A 22,888-nucleotide genomic window follows, 5' to 3' on the forward strand; every position below is an offset into this window, starting at 1 on the left:
TCCTTGGAAGGAGAGTTATGACCAACCTAGATAGCATATTGAAAAGCAGAGACATTACTTTGCCAACAAAGGTCCGTTTAGTCAAGGCTATGGTTTTTCCAGTAGTCATGTATGGATGTGAGAGTTGGACTGTAAAGAAAGATGAGCACCAAAGAATTGATGCTTTTGAACTGTGGTGTTGGAGAAGACTCTTGAGAGTCCCTTGGACTGCAAGGAGGTCCAACCAGTCCATTCTAAAGGAGATCAGTCCTGGGTGTTCATTGGAAGGACTGATGCTAAAGCTGAAACTCCAATACTTTGGCCACCTCATGCGAAGAGCTGGCTCATTGGAAAAGACCCTGATGCTGGGAGGGATTGGGGGCAGGAGGAGAAGGGGACGACAGAGGATGAGATGGCTGGATGGCATCACCAACTCAATGGACATGAGTTTGAGTGAACTCCAGGAGTTGGTGATAGACAGGGAGGCCTGGCGTGCTGCAGTTCATGGGGTCGCAAAGAGTTTGACACGACTGAGCAATTGAACTGAACTGACCAAGACAGCAGTCAAGATAGAGACTTAATGCAGAACCATAAGTAAAAAGTTGGCTACCAACTCCCCTAATCCCAGAGGAGGTAGTTAGTCTGGGTAGATCCCAAATCTAGTGGAGGAGAGAGCATCACTACCATATGCAGAGTAGTGTCCTATTTTCTAAGAGAAATAAAGAGAAACCCTGATGATGGGAAAGATAGAAGACAGGAGGAGAAGAGGATGACAGAGGATGACATGGTTGGATGGCATCATCGACTCAATGGACATGAGTTTGAGCAAACTCCCGGAGCTGGTCATGGACAGGAAAGCCTGGCATGCTGCAGTTTATGGGGTGGTAAAGTATCAGACACAACTGAGCAACTGAACAACAATAATACATTGTTTCTACCCTCCAAAGTTTCACATTCTGAAGGCAAGCTTAGATATTCACATAAAATGATTAAGTAGCAATTCAACCCAATATACATGTTAAATATCATAAATGATAGTTATTTCATTCAAATCAATAAACATTTGCAGGAACTTACTTTATTTTACAAACTGACTAAAGATGCCAAAATCATGATCTGCATTCAAGAAGAAGGTATGAGATCTGTTTGAAGGACCTCAAGGTTTAGTGGGAAAAAGCAGTCTCTTCAATCAGCAATTAAAATTTCAATGCAGTCAATGCTCTCAGCCGTTAGATACCCAAGAAGAAGATGTGACTGGCATTTCCTAAAAGATAAGGAATGCTTGCCAGAAACGGTAATGCTTAAATTGAATCTTAAAGGATACTTTTTTAATATTTCTATGACAGGAACATTTCTCATTTGAAAACATAAATTTTCATTCCTAAATAAAATCTTTCATTGTATGTAGCACCTCCTTGGTACATCACAGACATGCAAACCTGAAAAGTGTAGCGCATTCATGACACAATTTAACTTCATATGTTGCAAATCAGTCTAACTTAGAGCATGGCATTTGGAAAGTTAATTTAGTGAAAGGCCAGCTTCCAGGGCAATGGATACATGTATTTTCACATCAGTGCCTTTCTGCTGGCTAATACAGAAGCTAAGTCAATGACCAGATCAATGCCATTAATAAAGAGATTTCACAAGTTCAATCCATTGTAGTACCTTATTTTTACACATTTAAAGGCTCTAAGGATTTGGAAATATATCATGGGTACTTGTCAATATTTTTGATCTAAGAACAAGATCCAATATTTTGATGCATTCATCAGTAGTATTCCACTTCAGTTGCATTCATTCTTTCAGCACATCCTTACTGAACACCCACTCAGCACCAGGTACTGTCTTGGGCATGGAGTAGACAGCAGTTCACAAGGCAAGCAAGAGTCTACTTTCAGGAATGCTGAACTCTGATGGAGAAAGTCTGACATTAACCACGTAAGAAATGAATAAATAAGCTGCTTTTACATAAAAACTAGAAGATAAATAAGTGCTATAAAGAAAATTAATAAAGGTGGTATGTTAGAGAATGAATTGGGGACTATAGAAGCAAGCTATTTGAGCAAGGATGACCCTCAAAACCTATTATTAAAATAAATTTTTTTCATAAAAAATAGAACATTGTTTTTTATTATGATAAGTGTAAAAAAATGAGTTCCTAAGAACTGCTACAAAGACTATCAGAAATTAACATCACTGTCCAAGGCAAAGTGAATAATAAATCAATGTAATTATTAAATATTATAATTAAAGTTAAAATTGAAAATATGACATTTTAATCTGACTGGAATGTTGAAAAAAGTACCAACTATGAAATACATAGTAAAGAAAATTCCAGGAAGTAGGAACAGCAAGTACAGAGGCTCAAAGACAGAGGGGAACTTGGAGTAAATGAATATTCATTGGAGGAACTGATGCTGAAGCTGAAGCTCCAGTACTTTGGCTATCTGATGTGAAGAGCCGATTCATTGGAAAGCACCCTGATGCTGGGAAAGATTGAAAGCAGGAGGAGATGGGGATGGCCGAGGATGAGATGGTTGAATGGAAACACCAACTCAATGGACATGAGTTTGGTCAAGCTCTGGGAGATGGTGAAGGACAGGGAAGCCTGGTGTGCTGCAGTCCATGAGGTTGCAAAGAGTCAGACATGACTGAGAAACTGAACAAGAAAAAGAGAATAGCAAAAAAAAAAAAAAAAAAATGAAAGTGGTCAAATATGAGAAGATAGCTCTAGACAGATCAGAGAGGGTTTTAGAAAATAAGGTAAGAAGTTTGGAATTTTTTTTTCCCCACTGGCATGGAAATTCACTACAGGAGTCTAAGCAAAGTAATGATGTCATTAGATTAGACTTAAAAAACTGTTCAAGCTACTGTGAAGAGACCTGACTATAGATTAAGAATGAAAGCAGGGAAATCAATTAAGAGGCAACTGAATTTGAGCAAATAAGACATGAGGATTGGTCAGACTATACCTGTAAGAATTGTCAGAATGTATATGATCACATTCATGGTGAATTTTGGAAGTAGAGCTAGCAATATACTTGTGAATTGGGTTTTTGGCTTGAGTGGGATGATAAAGATAAGACCCTTAAAGAAACTAAAGAAGAATTGGAAGATTAAAAAATAAAGAGCTATCTTTGCTATGTTAAAATTGTAATTCTATTATGTATCTGTAAAGATGCTTACTCCTTGGAAGAAAAGTTAGGACCAACCTAGATAGCATATTGAAAAGCAGAGACATTACTTTGCCAACAAAGGTTCGTCTAGTCAAGGCTATGGTTTTTCCTGTGGTCATGTATGGATGTGAGAGTTGGACTGTGAAGAAGGCTGAGCACTGAAGAATTGATGCTTTTGAACTGTGGTGCTGGAGAAGACTCTTGAGAGTCCCTTGGACTGCAAGGAGATCCAACCAGTACATTCTAAAGGAAATCAGCCCTGGGATTTCTTTGGAAGGAATGATGCTAAAGCTGAAACTCCAGTACTTTGGCCACCTCATGCAAAGAGTTGACTCATTGGAAAAGACTCTGATGCTGGGAGGGATTGGGGACAGGAGGAAGAGGGGACAACAGAGGATGAGATGGCTGGATGGCATCACCGACTCGACGGACATGAGTTTGAGTGAACTCCAGGAGATGGTGATGGACAGGGAGGCCTGGTGTGCTGTAATTCATGGGGTCACAAAGAGTCAGACATGACTGAGAGACTGAACTGAACTGAAAGATGCTACACAAGCTTCTAGAAATATGAGTCTAGAATTCAGAGAAAAGATATAGAAAGGGGGATTTATAATGAGAGTTATCATCACATAGATAGTATTTAAATACATGGAACTGAATTATATTGTTAAAGGAAAAAATATTTTTATAAAGGCAATGAGGATACACTCAGAGCCCAGTGGTTTCCAATATGTAAAGATCTGGCAGAAGAGGAAAGAAGCAAGGGAGACTGAGGAAGAACCTCAGTGATGTAGCAGGAAGCCAAGTAAACAGGATATCATGAAGGCTTAGAGAAGAATTTCAAAAATGGAAAATTTTGTCAGATAATTGACTCTAGGATGTGGTGAATTAGAGGGCCCTGCTGACTTTGATAAGCACAAGGTCACTTTCAGAATGTGGTGACAATTAAAGCCAGATCAGTGGAATATGGAAGCTTAGCTATTGCTGTCTGATAAACCATTACAGAACTCAGTGGCTTAAAATAACAACTATTATTTCTTAAAGTCTACTGCTCCTCTGGACCAGTCTCAGCTGATCTCAACAGGGTTAGGTCATGTGACTGCAATTAACCAGTAGGTATCCTAGAGGTCAGTTGCTCTAGAATATCCTCAAGTATAACAAGGACAATGACTCATCTCTGTTTTGCAGGGTTTCTTAACCTCCCAAAGGACTGTCCTGGCATGCTTTCAGAATGGTGGCAGTCTTCCAAGAAAAGGAAAGCAGAAGGACACAAGGCTTCCTGAAACATTGACTGAAAACTGGCACTCCATCACTTCTCTCATATGCTATAGGCAAAGGCAAGGCCAAGTCCTCCCAGAAACAGAGTGGGCGAGAGACTACAAAGTTAGAGACCAAAGAGCGTGCATACAAGAAGATTATTAATCACAACCCACAATACAAATAAATTATCATATGTGGGCAAGAGGGTTGACAAGAGAATAGAAAGTCCATAGAGACAGCCATAACTGTTGGAAACATTTTGCTCCAAAGTCACAGATAGATGGGTGGTTGCAAAACTAAAGATCCTGTGGAGTGAAGGTCTCTATTTTGGTTGTTTGGTAGATTTTTGTTTTTTAAGATGGATATGAATGATTGTGTTCACTTACTGATTGAAATGATTCAGGAGAGAGACAGTTCAGGAAAGAAAAGGATTCCTGGGGGAACCAAGTGTGTGAGTAGATTGGCTGAAATTGGAGGGGTTGGCCTTACTACGCAAATTCAGGAGCATGTCTTCCAGAACTACAGAAGGGAAGGAAGAGCATGTGCATACCTGGTCTCCCTCATGTTAAAATGGATGTTAATTTAACATTTAAATTTCAGAATTCTTAGGGCTTAAGAAAAGTATAACAGTTCAGAGAAATCTTATTTTTAAAAAAAGACTTGCTTACAAGTCAAAATTACAGAGAGAATTTTTCATACCAGGGCAATCTACTTCTGCTGCTACTGCTGCTAAGTCGCTTCAGTCATGTCCTACTCTGTGCGACCCCATAGACGGCAGCCCACCAGGCTCCTCTGTCCCTGGGATTCTCCAGGCAAGAACACTGGAGTGGGTTGACATTTCCTTCTCCAATCTACTTCTGCTATGCAATAAAGCTACCGACAAAGACAAAATACGTTCAAAAGAGAAATCAGCTGGGATCAATGTCTTGATTCCAGAAATCAAAATATTTCACAGTGACTTGAAAATCCAGTGATGTGTTCACAAAGAAGTCATTCTCCAATGTAAAATACTGATTTGGATACAAGGTACAAACTTGAATTATTAATGTACTCCTAGAGTGTGACGTTTTGAATGTGCACTGCTTGACTAATAACTTGAGGAGTTGAAATACCCATTCAGTTAAAGATTGCTTAAATTTACAACACACTGCATTTGTAAAATATTCATCAGCTCACTATTGAGAGATATTGTCCATGCTACTACGAAGTCCCTTCAGTCATGTCTAACTCTGAGACCCCATGGACTGTAGCTCCTTTATCCATGAGACTCTCCAGGCAAGAATACTGGAGTGGGTTGCCATTGCCTCCTCCAGGGGATCTTCCTGACCCTGCAATCGAACCCATGTCTCCTGCGGCTCCTACATTGCAGGCGGATTCTTTACTGCGGAGCCAGCAGGAAAACCTAATTGTCCATGATGTAGGTCAAATGTCTGTGAGTGCTTATCATTTAGGAAAATTTGTGCAGATGGGGGTGGTTGGAGAAGAAAAAACTCACAAAGGTAAATTTTAAAAATCTGAGTTTGTTATACAAATTTTACAAAATTCTAAAATTTTACAAAATATTAGGCTTTAAGGCACAGATTGAGAGGGATATGTGGTTGACAATGAACATGTCATGTATAATAACCGTTTCAAAATTGAAAGTCCTCTTTCATTCAAACCAGGTTCTGATTTCACAAGAAACACAGGCTAACTATATATCTTAAACCTAAACTTTTTATGGCAATTGTTAGGTCTTTATTTTCACATTTGTTAAAGCGAATACAACATGACTCCTAGGTCTAGAACAAGAACTTTCTAATTTGAAAAGACTTCCCATAGATCCTTCCAATATATGATCTCATCTTTATATAGATTGCCTCAGGCTGCCTGTGAGGACCCTAAAAGGACAGGTCATTAGCAATTAAAAAACAGGACAAGCTTCTTTAAGCAGGTTAAAGGAGTTAGCCTTTAAGGCGGTCTTGATCTACATTTTTCATTTACGAAAACATTCCAAAATCAAAACTGTTCCAATATTCTTCATCTGACTATAAGAGTGCCTAGTTGTAATGAAGTCATCACACTGAGAGAGAGATGTGAAGGGAGGAGATACACATAAAGTTGGAGCTTTATACAGTAAGAAGGCAGAGTCAACACAAATAGACCAATCAGCAACCAGGAGCACAAAGAATGAGGAAAAAGAAAGGTAGATGAACAAAGCAGAGGAAGGGAAGAAATGTTTAATTCACTTTGGTAAACACTTATTGAGCAGCTACCATGAGTTAGACTTGGTTTAGAAATAGAAGTTGGGAAAGGGTACAAGGCAAGACAAATACGTGAGCATATGATATTAAGGTAATGCAATGGTAAGGCTGTACACAGGGTTCCATAGATATGCAAAGGAGGGGCACTTAATTAAGTCAGGCACACCAGAGGATATATGCTAAAAGATATATTTCCTGATCTGTATCTTAAAGGGAGGCAGAGAAGAAGGCAGAGTGCCAGAGAATCTATGCCTTTGAACTGTGGTGCTGGAGAAGACTCCTGAGAGTCCCTTGGATAGCAAAGAGATCAAACCAGTCAACCCTAAGGGAAATCAACCTGGACTACTCATTGTAAGGAATGATGCTGAAGTTGAAGCTCCAGTATTTTGGTCACCTGATGTGAATGGTTTCAACCCTGAAAATTTTGACATCCTTCCTTTGCAAGCATAAGTTCATGTGAAGTTGATCCCAGAGGCTTATGAAGAATCTAAAACAGATACATAGATGGTTTGTACCATTAGAAAACACCTACAGCATTTTATTCATGGAAATATCATGGAGTATATAAATGAAACACATCTTGTTTCTGATCATCTGAGAGGTAAAATGACATATATGTACTAGGATAATTGAGTAGTTACCATAACCACATCCATATCTACAAAATATGAAACCTTTCAGTCTCAAGTACATTGCTTTTTGGCCAGATCAAATGGCATGAAGACAAAACTACTAATCTTCAGCTTTTCCTATCATCAAAATCAGACTAAACACATTTGATAATCCCAATTCCAATTTTTCCACACCAATGAAACCCAATATTTGTACTTGAGCTCTTCCTTAAAATTTTCCACTAACCTTTGGTTAGCTGAGAAAGCTAGTTAATTAAAGCCATTTAGGAAACTATCAACTGAGGGTTAGGATTTGAAGGTTTAAGTGATATTGAGAATACTAATAACTGAATATATCAAGCAAGCCATTTACTATTGCTGCTCTGATACAGTAAAACTCTGTAAAGTATAGCCTACAAATATTTGAGCTTCCCAGGTGGCTCAGTGGTAAAGAATCTGCCTGCAAGTGCAAGAGACATAAGAGGCATGGTTGAATCCCTGGTTCCAGAATATCCCATGGAGTAGGAACTGGCAACCTTCTCCAATATTCTTGCCTGAAAAATTCCATGAACAGAGGAGCCTGGCAGACATACTGAGTGACTAAGCATACACACACAAATATTTGAGCCAAAATTTCATGAGATCCCATTTATGAAAAAAGAATATTCCTGGGCTTTATAAGATCCAGTGCTTTACTTGAAAGACAGAACTTAAATAGCAGAGCTTATTATATAATCTGAAATCTAGTATGTCTTGAAAAGCTTTAAAAGATACGGTTCTAACATTTTTTCAGCTATCTTGAAAAAACTAAATCTTTTCAATTGTGAAAACTCTGATGAATATTTATCATCAGGTTAAATATTATTCACCAAGTTCTGCTCCTGAAGTTCTTATACAGTCAAGTTCCTAGTAATTAAAGAGACAACTACCCATGTTACAGCTATAAGATGAGCTCTCTAATAGGAAAGCAAACATCTAACAGAGGCTGAGATCAAATCCTTTTAGTGGGCTTTTGACTTGCTGGGAAGGAGATCTACTCCGAGCATAAGCACAACCCTCCAGAACTAGTCTTTTTACGATGCTCTTAAATATCTAATAGGTGTTCAACATCCACTGTGAACTTGTGAACCTAAAAGGGATTTAGGGGTATTTACAAGTGTGGAGCCACACAGTATGACATGCACACATATCTGATGCAGGCACGATTACTGAACCATCATCACTATAAAACCTACCTGTATAGTATCATAAGTCCTCCCAAAAGAGATTTTTAAAATTTACAGCTGAAAAAATAACTAGAAAAACGGATTATGGTGACTCTACAAAATCAATAGCTAGCCACATTAATGCCAAAACGTTCAGGAATTGAGAGGCATGCTGTTTTGTACTGGTGAACTTGTTAGTTAGATATGTGTTTTATTGTCTTAATTTAAAAGCCCTACATAATAAACATATTCCTCAATGGTATACATTCTTTGTAATGTTACTATTTTAAAAAGCATTTCAATTTTGAAAGTGATGGTTAGAATCGTTTGTTAGTCCATGGGGACTGGTGATCTCACAACTCCCCAACCAACCATTCAAATTTTTGTGCTTAAATAAAAGCAAATCTCTATTTATGTAGTAGACATGGTCTTGAAGAACTCTTTAAAAACAGAATTCTTTAATAAATGACAATGTAGTAAGTAAATGGGGAACTGGCCAGTTTAGGTAAAATACACAGTTAATTCTTTGATATAATAAATCTTTTGGTAAACTAAAAAAGGGAGATCTTTTAATATATCTGTTTTGTAAATTAAGAGTTCATGTATGATATTTTCTTAAACTGCACAGATTTGTATATCTTATGGCTGAGGAAGAAATAACTTTAACTGCATGAGTTCAGACTTGGGTGAGATTGCTCTATCTTTTTAAAACTGAGTGGGTTGTTTAAAATATATATATATATATATATATATATATATCTCGGAGAAGACAATGGCAACCCACTCCAGTACTCTTGCCTAGAAAATCCCATGGGCAGAGGAGCCTGGTAGGCTGCAGTCCATGGGGTCGCTAAGAGTCAGACATGACTGAGCGACTTCACTTTCACTTTTCACTTTCCTGCATTGGAGAAGGAAATGGCAACCCACTCCAGTGTTCTTGCCTGGAGAATCCCAGGGACAGGGGAGCCTGTTGGGCTGCTGTCTCTGGGGTCGCACAGAGTCGGACACGACTGAAGCGATTTAGCAGCAGCATATATATATCACTTCTTCTATGTGACTGACCAGATCATTGCCTACATTCCTCTCTTTGGTTACTGCAAATATCCATGTATCAGGAATCATTTTTAGCTGTAAGAAACAGAACCCATTCCATCCAATATATACAGAAGAAGAATGTATTAAGGGTTATGAGGCCACTCTTAAATTATGAAGGAAGGCTAGAGATATCTGGCCTGCAGACTATATAGCCAGGAAGAATTATCCAACTATATACCAACTGAAGGCTGCAGTAAGGCTCCACTGTCACCCCCACAGCCCTAAGTTTGCACTGCCCATGGAGAGCATGAAACTGTACCCTCATAATATGTGTGTGTCTGACTTTTGAAAGCTCGCTGTCTCTTCTTTGTTTCCATAAGAATTAATTCTCTGCATGTGACCTACTGATGTCACTCTCCTCTAAACTGACTCCCAGGCGGGTTCTCTCCAACCTGTATATTAACTCTAATGGAAAGTAGCAAAGCATTTCTGTCTTCCATCTGAGAATGATCTATCATAAAGTGAGAGATTTTAATAATCACTTGAATAAAGTACTGTTGGCATGCTGAATTTTTCTTCTTGGTAGTTTGGCTCACCAAGTTATCCAGATTCATGATAAGGTACAGCTCACATATGGCCAATAGCCAATTGTTTAAACTCTACTGTGCTTAGATGTTCAGTCATGTCTGATCCTTTGCAACCACTTGGACTGTAGCCCACCAGGCTCCTCTGTCCATGGGGATTCTCCAGGCAGGAATACCAGAGTGGGTTGCCATGCCTTCCTCCAGGCGATCTGCCCAACCCAGGGATCGAACCCAGGTCTCCTGCATTGCAGGCAGATTCTTTGCTGTCTGAGCCACCAGGGAAGCCCTTAAACTCTACTAGAAGCTACTAATAAGAATAAAGGGATTTCCCTGGCAGTCCAATGTCTAAGACTCTGCACGCCCAATGCAAGGGGCCAGAGCTCAAACCCTGGTCAGGGAGCTAGATGCCATATGCTGCAATTCAAATTGCACATGCTGCAACTAAAAGATCCTGCACACCAAATAAATAAATAAATATTTTTTAAAAGAGAGAGAGAAAGAATAGTTATTTGTCAAAGAAGGCATAGTTTTGTTCCAAATCTCCAGGAATCTCTGTTGTAATTCTCCTAACAGTGATTAACACTGTTAAGCACCCTAATGGGCTACACACACTTTTTGAATTCCATTGTATCCACTAAGTCATAAGAACTAAACAGTAAAATAAATTATACTATAGCTTCGTTCTGCTGGGAGGCTTCCCTTAGTGTCAGTTCAGTTCAGTTCAGTCGCTCAGTCGTGTCCGACTCTTTGCGACCCCATGACTCGCAGCACGCCAGGCCTCCCTGTCCATCACCAACTCCTGGAGTTCACTCAGACTCACGTCCATCGAGTCAGTGATGCCATCCAGCCATCTCATCCTCTGTTGTCCCCTTCTCCTCCTGCCCCCAATCCCTCCCAGCATCAGAGTCTTTTCCAATGAGTCAACTCTTCGCATGAAGTGGCCAAAGTATTGGAGTTTCAGCTTTAGCATCAGTCCTTCCAATGAACACCCAGGACTGATCTCCCTTAGAATGGACTGGTTGGACCTCCTTGCAGTCCAAGGGACTCTCAAGAGTCTTCTCCAACAACACAGTTCAAAAGACTCAATTCTTCGGTGCTCAGCCTTCTTCACAGTCCGACTCTCACATCCATACATGACCACAGGAAAAACCATAGCCTTGACTAAATGGACCTTTGTTGGCAAAGTAATGTCTCTGCTTTTGAATATGCTATCTAGGTTGGACATAACTTTCCTTCCAAGGAGTAAGCATCTTTTAATTTCATGGCTGTAGTCACCATCTGCAGTGATTTTGGAGCCCAAAAAAATAAAGTCTGACACTGTTTCCACTGTTTCCCCATCTATTTCCCATGAAGTGATGGTACCGGATGCCATGATCCTCGTTTTCTGAATGTTGAGTTTTAAGCCAACTTTTTCATTCTCCTCTTTCACCTTCATCAAGAGGCTTTTTAGTTCCTCTTCACTTTCTGCCATAAGGGTGGTGTCATCTGCATATGTGAGGTTATTGATATTTCTCCCAGCAATCTTAATTCCAGCTTGTGTTTCTTCCAGTCCAGCATTTCTCATGATGTACTCTGCATATAAGTTAAATAAGCAGGGTGACAATATACAGTCTTGATGTACTCCTTTTCCTATTTGGAACCAGTCTGTTGCTCCATGTCCAGTTCTAACTGTTGCTTCCTGACCTGCATACAGATTTCTCAAGAGGCAGGTCAGGTGGTCTGGTATTCCCATTTCTTTCAGAATTTCCCACAGTTTGTTGTAGGGCCCTCTCAAATCTGGCATTTGGGGTAATAGAGTGAATTATTCAGAGGCTCAAATCTGATAGACATTTCTCCAATATAAATGGGCCCACCAAACTTGTGCCATTTTACCAGAAATATCTTACATAAAGGGCACAACTTCTTTTACTTTGAAAGGGGTATCTTAACAGGTCTCTTAGTAGTAGGTCCATTAAAAGGTAAATGGAGCTGGAGGCCCCCATATCTTTTTGCTCTTTCATCTGCCTCCCTCTGACACTGCACATCAAGGCACTAGAATATCTGATAGTCCCTGATCTCCTAGTCCTCTCTCAGCATGATGGCATCAAGGTAATAGAATATATGGTGTCCTGTGAAATAGAAAATCAGGGTGCCTGAAGGCTATATTTTATTTCTTGAATCTGAAGAATTAACAAGAGCCTGAGATAAGATGAGGAAAATGAATTGCTCTCCTTGTAAGGTAAAAGAAAACTGCTTCTTTTTTTCTCTAAATATTGAAATAGATAAAAATCAAGAGCTATGTAGGAGATGTCACAGACAATGTTAATCTGTTCCAATAAAGAGATAACATTTGGAACATCAACTGAAAATTTGTCACTCTCTGAATAAGCTACTGAAATTACTTCAACTTTTTAAAACCAATATGCCTTCTGAATGACCAAGCAAGTAAGTTAAGTGAGGTTTCTATTGATTCGTTTTGGCTTTATGTCTGTGTTCAACTCACCGGACACAGTTACTCTATATGTGAATGCAACCTTGGCAAAGTTGAGTGTAAGATTTAAGCAAAATCTTATGACATTATCACAGAAACTTTCCTCAAGTACATCATACCTTCCTCTTTTTCTGCCTTTTTTTTTTTTAAGAGTGCGTAGTTCTGTTAATTGACTTAGTTTTGGGAAATGAAAAATTCCTATGACTCTCCATCATGGGAGTCTAAGACAAGCCTCTTTTTACCAGATTTAAAATGTTTTTTTGTTTGTTTTAGGTTTTCCAATTCAAGTGAGACTTTAGTAGGCTACCTATTTCAATCCCAGGGACCCCATAATCAACTAGTCACCCCTAGATAAGCTTGCAGATCATTTAATTTAATATAACTCTACTTTTGCTACCTGTAATGGAAGGCAATGGCACCCCACTCCAGAACTCTTGTCTGGAAAATCCCATGGACGGAGGAGCCTGGTAGGCTGCAGTCCATGGGGTTGCTGAGAGTCAGGCATGACTGAGCGACTTCACTTTCACTTTTCACTTTCATGCATTGGAGAAGGAAGTGGCCACCCACTCCAGTGTTCTTGCCTGGAGAATCCCTGGGACGGGGGAGCCTGGTGGGCTGCCGTCTATGGGATCTCACAGAGTCGGACACGACTGAAGCGACTTAGCAGCAATGGAAACCATAACTACTTATGCCACTCAGATCCATCATCCAGGCAAAATCATATAACCCATTTTGCTATGCTATGCTATGCTAAGTCGCTTCAGTCGTGTCCGACTCTGTGCGACCCCATAGACGGCAGCCCACTAGGCTCCCCCGTCCCTGGGTTTCTCCAGGCAAAAACACTGGAGTGGGCCGCCATTTCCTTCTCCAATGCATGAAAGTGAAAAGTGAAAGTGAAGTCACTCAGTCGTGTCCAACTCTTAGTGACCCCACAGATTGCAGCCTAACAGGCTCCTCCGTCCATGGGATTTTCCAAGCAAGAGTACTGGAGTGGGGTGGCATTGCCTTCTCTGATAACCCATTTTAGTCCTGCTCTAATCACTTAGGTAAATTGATTACTCTCTAAATTAAAATTATTGGTAATCACGTTTGTTTTTCCTTAACATAGATAATTCTAAAAGATTCACTAGAGGTATCATAAAGCATCATGCCTTTGAAAAGACCAGAGTTCAAATCCTGGTTCTGCCACTTGCTAGCTGTTGTCCATTTAGCAAGTTTCCTAAATTTTTTCAACTCTATCACATGAGAATTATATTTAACTATATGCAAAATGACCAGCAAAGAACTTCTCAGGAAATGGTAACTTGTAACATTATTAGTAATGGCATCAACACAAAATTATTTTTATTTATTACATGTACAGTTATAGTGAATGTCCTTTCAAACAGATTACAAATACCCCAGTAGACAGATGGTGAAACCAACAGTTTTAGAGTATTACATTTTGCATGGCTTTAGGTCACAAATAAAGGTGTCCTAGTCCATAGCAGTAATTGATGATCTTTATTCACAAAGGAAGAAAACAACATATTTCACTCACACCTCACTAGGTCTGAGTTATGGAGGCATTCATTATTTTTAAGAGTAACTCCCACTCCTCACTACCATCCATAAAGTGTTTTCTCACCTTGTACCCTTGACAATGTTAAAAGTGAAAATACATCTTCTAAACACCACATAGCAATTAGGGTAATGATCTTTCCTTGTACAGGGCATTGGACCACTCTCACACCACCGCATTTCAGCTGGTCTAGGAAGGTTGCTATAGGGTGCTACTTAAAAAGGCACTTTTTTATAAAAGCTATGGAAAGAAATTGTCTGTTGACAGTTGAGAAATTGAGCTTGCATCTGTTTTACCAAAAATGTTAAATTCTCTCAGCAGTTTTTTGAATTCTGTTATAAAGAAGTACTAAACCATTTAAGACAGCACTGCATAACTCAAAAGAAAAGAAAGGACAGGCTGCAAGAAGGAAAACTATATAATACTGTGGCTTAATATAATAGAATTCAGCATTATCTGGATCTTTCTAATCATAATTTCAGCTGTTAAAGCATCAGGGACGTCATCAGTATAGACACTATATTCTGACTCAATTACACTGTGCATTAAAAGTAGTGGTTTACAGAATCTATTAGATTTGTCATTACCCTTGTGCCATACTAGATTGACCAAAGGGGTGGAGGAAACCCTCTCTCTTAAGGGAAAATAAAACTAAAAAGCAAATTTAGTGGAATGCATAATAGGTGTTCCTTGGGAGAATGCTTTAGGTTTCAGTTCATTTCTTCCTAAGATGAACATTCCCACCAAAAGCATCAGAGTAAACATCATGCCTCATTTAATCCTTTCCATTGTTCATTCAGCATGCATGTAGGTATAACACTGATTAATAGAAAGAAATTACAATATTCAATGACTTTGAATAAGCAATGGAGAAAGCAAACACTTATTAGATTTCATCAATTAAAAAAAAAAAAGCCTCCCTAACAAAGCTGATGTGGGAGGATAATGGTTCAGCTATTCTAGTAAAGGATGCAGAGTCCTCTTTCCTTATGAATAGCTGGGCTTGATGTGTGATTCTGGGAACAACACAAGCCCATATATCATTCTAATGTGACAAAACAAATAAATAACAGTTGAGAAAATAAGCTTTTCAGATACATATCATTTGGTTGGCATTCGATAATCTCAAAAAGCATAAATAGGTTTGGCCTTCCAGCAAAGATTTGTCAAAAATAATAATACATATAGATTAAATAGTAATAACTATTATAGACTAAATAAATAGGTAAAATTTTCATGTGTATATTTTGCCCTAACCTGAATATCAAAATAATGAAGAAATAGAACACCGATGTTGGTTTTCATAGCTTCAAGAGAAGTAAAACGTTATTTTTTTAAAAGATAGTTTATACTTTCACAAAATGAACAAGAGTTAAGATACTGTAATTTACATGGTACAAAACACACTAAACACAGAACTGAGGAAAACCCTAAAGAGCAAGAGGCATCTACTTTATAACTTCTCTTCCTCACATTAAAGAGAAGAAACATACCCCACCTACATTTTGGGGTGAGGTCCTAGAGCCAATCTCTGATCTTCTTATCAGGGGATTACACTTTTTTTTACTGAATCCTGCTTTAGGTCCACTAATTCTTGTTCCTACTTTTAGTTTTTATTAGTTATTTATCCTTTTGCTTTTTCTGGGGAACTTTCAAAGAGGTAAACTCTCAAGTATTTACTTGCATGTTTGTAAAGCACACTTGATTATTAATTTAAAACATACTCTTTTGGGGACTTCCCTGGTTGTCCTGTGGTTAAGAATCCGTGTTGTAATGCAGGGCATGTGGGTTCGATACCTGGTCGGGGAATTAAGATTCCATATGCCATGGAATAACTAAGTCCAAGCACTCCAACTACTGAGCTTGCACACGCTGGAGCTTGTGTGCCACACTAGAGCATCCATGTACCACAGTGGAAGATCCCTCATGCTGCAACTAAGGCCTGATGCAGCCAAATACATAAATATTTAAAACATGTTACCCTTAATAGAATCAGAAATGTTAAAAGAGATTTAAGTCCACACTATCCAAACTGGACTAATCTTCAGAATTATTTATGGAGCTTCCTAGGCACTATCCCAGAAATGCTATTTTAGGCTGCACTATGCCCCCTGAAATTCATGTGTTGCATTCCTAACCATCACTACCTCAATATGCACTGTTTTGGGAGATATGGGCTTCAAAGAAGTGAGTAATGATATATAGGACATTAAGGTGAGCCCTAAACCAGTATGACTGGTGTTCTTGTAAGTGGAGATTAGGACACAGAGAGGTAGAGAGCAAAGCTGATGTGAAAACAGTGGAAGAAGATGGCTATCTACAAGTCAATGAGAAAGACCTCAGAAAGAATCAACCCTGCAGATACTTTGATCTCAGACTCTTAGCCCCCCCAGATCATGAGAAAATTCATTTCTGTTGCTTAAGCCACCCAGTCTGTGGTACTTTGTGGTTAGAGTAGCCATAGCAGACTAAGATCCTGTGGAGAAGGGAAAGGCTACCCACTCCAGTACTCTGGCCTGGAGAATTCCATGGACTACAGGCTGTGGGGTCACAAAGAGTTGGACACAACTGAGCAACTTTCACTTTATTTTCAGCAGACTAATACACCTACTAAATCAAAATCCTTAAGTATTAGTCAAATAGTTTTTCTCTTTTAAAATATCTCTAGGCTTAAATATGGACTTCCAAGGTGGCTCAGTGGTGAAGAATCTGCCTGAAATGCAGGAGACACAATTTGATCCCTGGGTCAGAAAGATCCCCTCTAGAAAGACATGGCAACCTGCTCTAGTATTCTTGCCTGGAAAATTCCACGGACAGAGGAACCTGGTGGGTTACTGTCCATGGAGTCACAAAGAGTCAGACACAACTGAGTGACTAGGCATGAGCACAGGCTTACATATCCAAAGGAAATGAAAACAGAATAACAAAGAATATCTGAAATCCCACTTTTACTGCAGCATTAGTTGCAATAGCCAAGATATGAAAATAACCTAAATGTCTGTCAAAGATGAATGGATATCATGCAATGGAATATTATTCACCCATGAGAAAGAAGGAAATCCTGCTATTTGTGACAATATGGAGGGAACATGAGGGTATTATGCTAAGTGAACTGTCAGACAGAGGACGATAAATACTATATGGTATCTTTGTGGAATTACATGTGGAATCTGATTATATGTGGAATCTGAAAACATTGAACTTGTAGAAACAAAGAACAGAATGGTGTTCACCATGGGCTGACAGGGTGAGAGAAATGTTGATGAGTACAAACTTCCAGTTGGAAGATGAATAAATTCTGGTGTATCTAATGCCCATCACTGTAATCACATTTAGCAAGAATGCATTGTATACTTCCAAGTTGTTCAGAGAGTAGACTTCAAATGTTCTCACCACAAGGAAGAAATGGTAATTTTGTGACACGATGGAGGTTTCGCTAACCTATAGTAGTAGTCATTTGCAATATATAACTGTATTAAACCAAATCATACACCTTAAACTTATACAATATGTCAATTAAATTTCAATAAAGCTGGGCAAAAAATATATCCAGGTGATTTTGCTAATTGGCCAGGTTTAAATCCATCCTAAAGGAGATCAGCCTGGGTGTTATTTGGAAGGGCTGATGCTGAAGCTGAAACTCCAGTACTTTGGCCACCCCATGCGAAGAGTTAACTCATTGGAAAACACTCTGATGCTGAGAGGGATTGGGGGCAGGAGGAGAAGGGGACTACAGAGGATGAGATGGTTGGATGGCATCACTGACTCAATGGACATGGGTTTGGGTGGACTCCGGGAGTTGGTGATGGACAGGGAGGCCTGGCGTGCTGCGATTCATGGGGTCGCAAAGAGTCGGACACGACTGAGCAACTGAACTGAACTGAGATCAACCCTACTTTCCAGAAGTTGAATTCAGTTTGCTTATTAATTCACTTTTCCTTGTTTTGTTTTTTGAGAGAAAAATTACCAAGCATCTGCTGATCTAGGAATAGTTCCAGACACTGGGGATTCAGATGAATAAGACACAATAATTGCATTCAAAGAGCTTACCATTTAAAGGATAGAGATATAAGATGTGGAATTAACACAAAGCACAGAGGATCAAAGGCATACTGATGAAGGGCACTTAACAAAGTCTGCAGAGGTCAGAGGAAGCTTCTTGAAAGAGGCAGTGTTTGAGATGTGCTTTCAAATATGATTAGAGGTAAATCAAGTAAAGAAAACTGGAGGAAGAAAGAATACAAATATTAGCAATACCTATTTTATGGCTGAGGAAACCAAAGCCCAAGTAGGTTAGCCAGTTGTCCAAGATCATAAGTATCACAAGCAGAAGAGCTGAGATTTGAACCCAAGTGGTGGCATTAGTGCTAAAGAAACTGCCTGCCAATTTGAGAGATGTAAGAGATACTAGTTCAACCCTGGACTGGGATGATCCCCTGGAGGAGGATATGGCAACCCACTCTAGTACTCTTGACTGGAGAATCCTATGGACAGAGGAGGCTACAGTCCATAGGGTTGCAGAGTCAGACATGACAGAAGTGACATAGCATGCACACACACCCTGACCTCATGCATCATGCTCTTCCCAGCTCACTTCCTCTGTGCTTCTCCAAATTGTCTTCCATCCACGTCTTAGTCTGAGTCTGTTCAGGCTGCGTTAGCAGAATACCATAGACTGGGTGATTTATAAACAACAGAAAGTTATTTCTTATGGTTCTGGAGGCTGGGGAGCCCAAGATCAAGGTACTGACAGACATAGTATCTGATAAGACCCTCTTCCTGGTACATAGCTGATGACTTTTCCTGTGTCCTCACATGGTACAAGGAGCAAGGAATCTTTCTGAAACTTCTTTTATAAAGCCACTAATCCCATTTGTGAGGTCTCTACCCTCATGACCTAATCACCTCTTAAAGGTTCCACCTTCTAACACACCCTGCAGGATTAAGATTTCAACATATGACTCTTGGGGGACATAAACATTCAGACCATAGCTATATAAATATTTCAAGTTTTATCATGTGATACAACTTAAAATATGTGCATTTCATTGTATTCTCATTCATCTATCAATGCAGCTATTTTTAAAAATACATGAGCTTGTAAAGCTTGCAGGTAAAGATTCATAGTTAAAAACTATGAAGTCATAATAATTTAAAAAGAAAGCTACCAATGACAAACAATCTAAATTTCCCATATAATTAACTAATGGGTAATATTATATAACACAGATTTAGACCTTCATACATGAATACATTAATATATGCTGAGTCCAACATTTGGGGGCAGGGGGTGGGCAGCCCAAGATGCTTTGAAGCTGTATCAAAGAGCCTGCATCAAAGAACCAGACTTTATCTGAGGGCTAGACTATATATGAACATCCTTGGTGGCCACTGACAGGAAGTGGTTCTAAGAACAAACTAAAATGATCATTTAGGGCTGACAGCCTTGTAACTACTCCCTTGTACCTATGAGAAGGACATAAATCATAACGAGCTATTAAATCAGGAGAGGGAAGTTTGAGTCCCATAATGAGTTCATGGTGGTTCATTCATTATTCTCTTTACTTTAAACTTTCCATAATTATCAAACACATTTTGGTTCAGCCCCACAGTAGACTATTATGTGGTCTCTAAAACTCCTCTTTTCAAAAAGCATTTAATAACCTGAAGAACAACTCAAAATAAAATGCTAAGGGCAAAAAGCAGGATGAAAATTAAGTATGCATCATGATCCTAATTATTGGTGTAGGTGTTTATCAACAAGGAGACAAATCAGTATGTCTGCAGTATGGCCTCTGTGTGAGGGGGTCATGAGTGATCATTGTTTGTTTCTTTTTATCTCTATTTTAAAAATTATCTCTGGTCAACAGGGAATATTAAGTATACATAATAAAATGTGTACATGTGCTTGTAAGGTTTAGTGTTAACTAACTGAGCTGCTCTAAGTAAAAGCAGAGAATGAGAAACTTTGGGGCCTCTTTCCTGGACTATTATTTTAAAGTGTGTCTCAAGTCCAGTTGCACATTAAAAGGACATAGGCTGTCTTTAAAAAAATTCTAATGCCTAAGCCCCATTCAAAGAGTTTCTGATGTAATGGGTCTTGAGCAGAGTCCAAATATGAGTTTTATTACTCCTTGTTTTAGAGGTTTTTGTTTTCTTAGGGTTTTTTTTGGTTTTTTATTTTTTGTGGTGGAGGTGGGGAGGCGGGGGTTCTTTGCTTCTCTCCAGGTGAATCTAGTTTGAAGTTAGGATTAAAAACCAATGTTCACTATGTATGGATCAACTATTATTTACCAAGCAGTATACTGGCGTGCTTGAAAAGCAGAGACATTACTTTGCCAACAAAGGTTCATCTAGTCAAGGCTATGGTTTTTCCTGTGGTCATGTGTGGATGTGAGAGTTGGACTGTGAAGAAAGCTGAGCGCTGATGAATTGATGCTTTTGAACTGTGGTGTTGGAAAAGACTCTTGAGAGTCCCTCAGACTGCAATGAGATCCAACCAGTCCATTCTGAAGGAGATCAGCCCTGGTATTTCTATGGAAGGAATGATACTAAAGCTGAAACTCCAGTACTTTGGCCATCTCATGCAAAGAGTTGACTCATTGGAAAAGACTCTGATGCTGGGAGGGATTGGGAGCAGAAGGAGAAGGGGACCACAGAGGATGAGATGGCTGGATGGTATCACTGACTCGATGGACGTGAGTCTGAGTGAATTCCGGGAGTTGGTGATGGACAGGGAGGCCTGGCGTGCTGCGATTCATGGGGTCACAAAGAGTCAGACATGACTGAGCAACTGAACTGAACTGAACTGATACCTTACTAGAGGCTTCTCAGTGGTAAAGAATCTGTCTACCAATGCAGAAGACTCAGGAAACATGGGTTCTTTCCCTGGGTCAAAAAGATCCCCTGGAGGAGGAAATGGCAACGTGCTCCAGTATTCTTGCCTGGTAAATCTCGTGGACAGAGGAGCCTGGCAGGCTACCCATAGGGTTACAAAGAGTCGGACATGACTTGAGCATGCATGCACAGAACAGATACCTTGTTAGAAGTGAAATCTGTATATAGATTCACAAACTTGAGAAAAGAATCATAGAGATCACTTGGAGATAGAGAGGAAAAACAAAACAACATCACTATAAACTTCCTAGCTAGCAGCAATTGGAACACAATTAGCAGAGATTATAGATTATATATATAAAATAGAGTCTACTGAGAGTAGAACACGACTTAGTGACTTAACAACAATACATACACACACACACACAAAGTTTCCATGAGGTATTCAGAGATATGAATTCCCTTGTGATCATTTGCTAGAAATTTACTCAGATAAGTTCAGAGAATATGACAATATTTGATTCTACTTGCTGACAATTTCAGCTCTTCATGTAACAGCCACGTATTGATTCCACTGAATTCTACATCAAGACTTCAATTTGACCAGTCTTTTCTCCTGATGTCCTTAGTTAGACCAATAGGTGGAAAATTACCATGTTGGTTAGGAAAACGAATGCTGATTATCAAGAGAAAATAGGGATGCTACTGTGTAATGGGGACGGGAGGAGTAAAGTTTGGAACCAATGGGCTTTTCTAAACCGCCTGCTAGTTCCACCTTACCCAGTGATAGATTTCGGAAGAACAATAGCGATCCGATACAGGGAGGCCCTCTCAGCCCTAGAAGGGCTGTCTGAGGACAAAGAAATTAGATAATGGACAAGGGAAAGGTGGAATTAAGAATAAGGAATTTCACTCCCCTTATCCATTAGCTATTTTTTTCCTTTCAATTTCCCCTACTATTTTATATAAGATGAGGTAGTGATAATAAACCTTATGACTCTTATTTGTATATTAATACAGAATAGCGACTGTACTAAAGGAGTTATGAACATCACTTAGATGGGTAATGATGAAATTTTAAACCTAATTCTGAAAAGAATAGCTATTTTATATTACGTTCCTTTAGTATGAACAATGCTGCTGGCTCCCACTGTTACGAGGAAGTTTAAATCTGGGCAGAAGAATATGCGTGTGAGGTTGCCCAAGGGTGACTGCAGCAGACGCCACAGATTGACTCCCTCAGGGCCACTCTGGAAGCCTTACAGTATATCTCCTTGCTCACTAGAGGTCGGAACATTGTCTACTTTTCCCAAGTTCCTTGTAGCTAGCTTATACATTTGACTACATTCCCCTAACAGATTCACTTATGAGACTTTGATAGTGGAGACAAGATTGTGAGCAGGGGCTGCACAGATCTAATAAACAAGATCAAGGAAGGCCTAGAATTTCAATAGCAGCCCTTGAGGAGGTTTGGTGAATAGGAGTATAGGAGAACAGGGGGCAGCAGTACAATTTCTGGACTTCTTTCAGAGCAGTGATGTGTTTGGGCATTTCTTCTATCTGTGTCACCCATCTGTGAATACAACCTTGATCCTGTGCACACTCAGAAATCCTCTGAGCCAACAAATACTCTGTAATAAATTCCTTCCAATTTAAGCTAACCAGAATTAATTTGACCATAAATGAAAATACTAATACAAGGAGATAGTGATATATATATACAACTGAGACTTTGATAGTTTGATAGACTAAAGCTATGTTTATTTAGCATTTATAGTAACCTTCTAGAATAAGACCAAGTTTGTATGCTATTTATATAATCTAATAATGTGTAAATTATGCTTATATTAAATTTATGCTAAGTAAGTCAGAATGCTCTCTTGGTCTAGAATTATGGTGGGGAGGGAGGAGCCTTAAATTTTTA

At 39.2% G+C, this 22,888-nt stretch overlaps 1 long non-coding RNA gene across 1 annotated transcript in view; it reads right to left on the reverse strand.

Moving 5' to 3' along the window:
- Positions 1 to 18,883, reverse strand: part of LOC129656123 (uncharacterized) — a 52,457-nt gene extending 33,574 nt beyond the window's left edge. The window contains exon 1 of the long non-coding RNA XR_008716206.1: positions 18,694 to 18,883. This is a non-coding gene — a long non-coding RNA (uncharacterized LOC129656123). The remainder of the gene's footprint in view (positions 1 to 18,693) is intronic.
- Between the last annotated feature and the right edge of the window lie 4,005 nt (positions 18,884 to 22,888).

Source organism: Bubalus kerabau, chromosome 6, assembly GCF_029407905.1.
Source record: "Bubalus kerabau isolate K-KA32 ecotype Philippines breed swamp buffalo chromosome 6, PCC_UOA_SB_1v2, whole genome shotgun sequence".
NCBI lineage: Eukaryota > Metazoa > Chordata > Mammalia > Artiodactyla > Bovidae > Bubalus > Bubalus kerabau.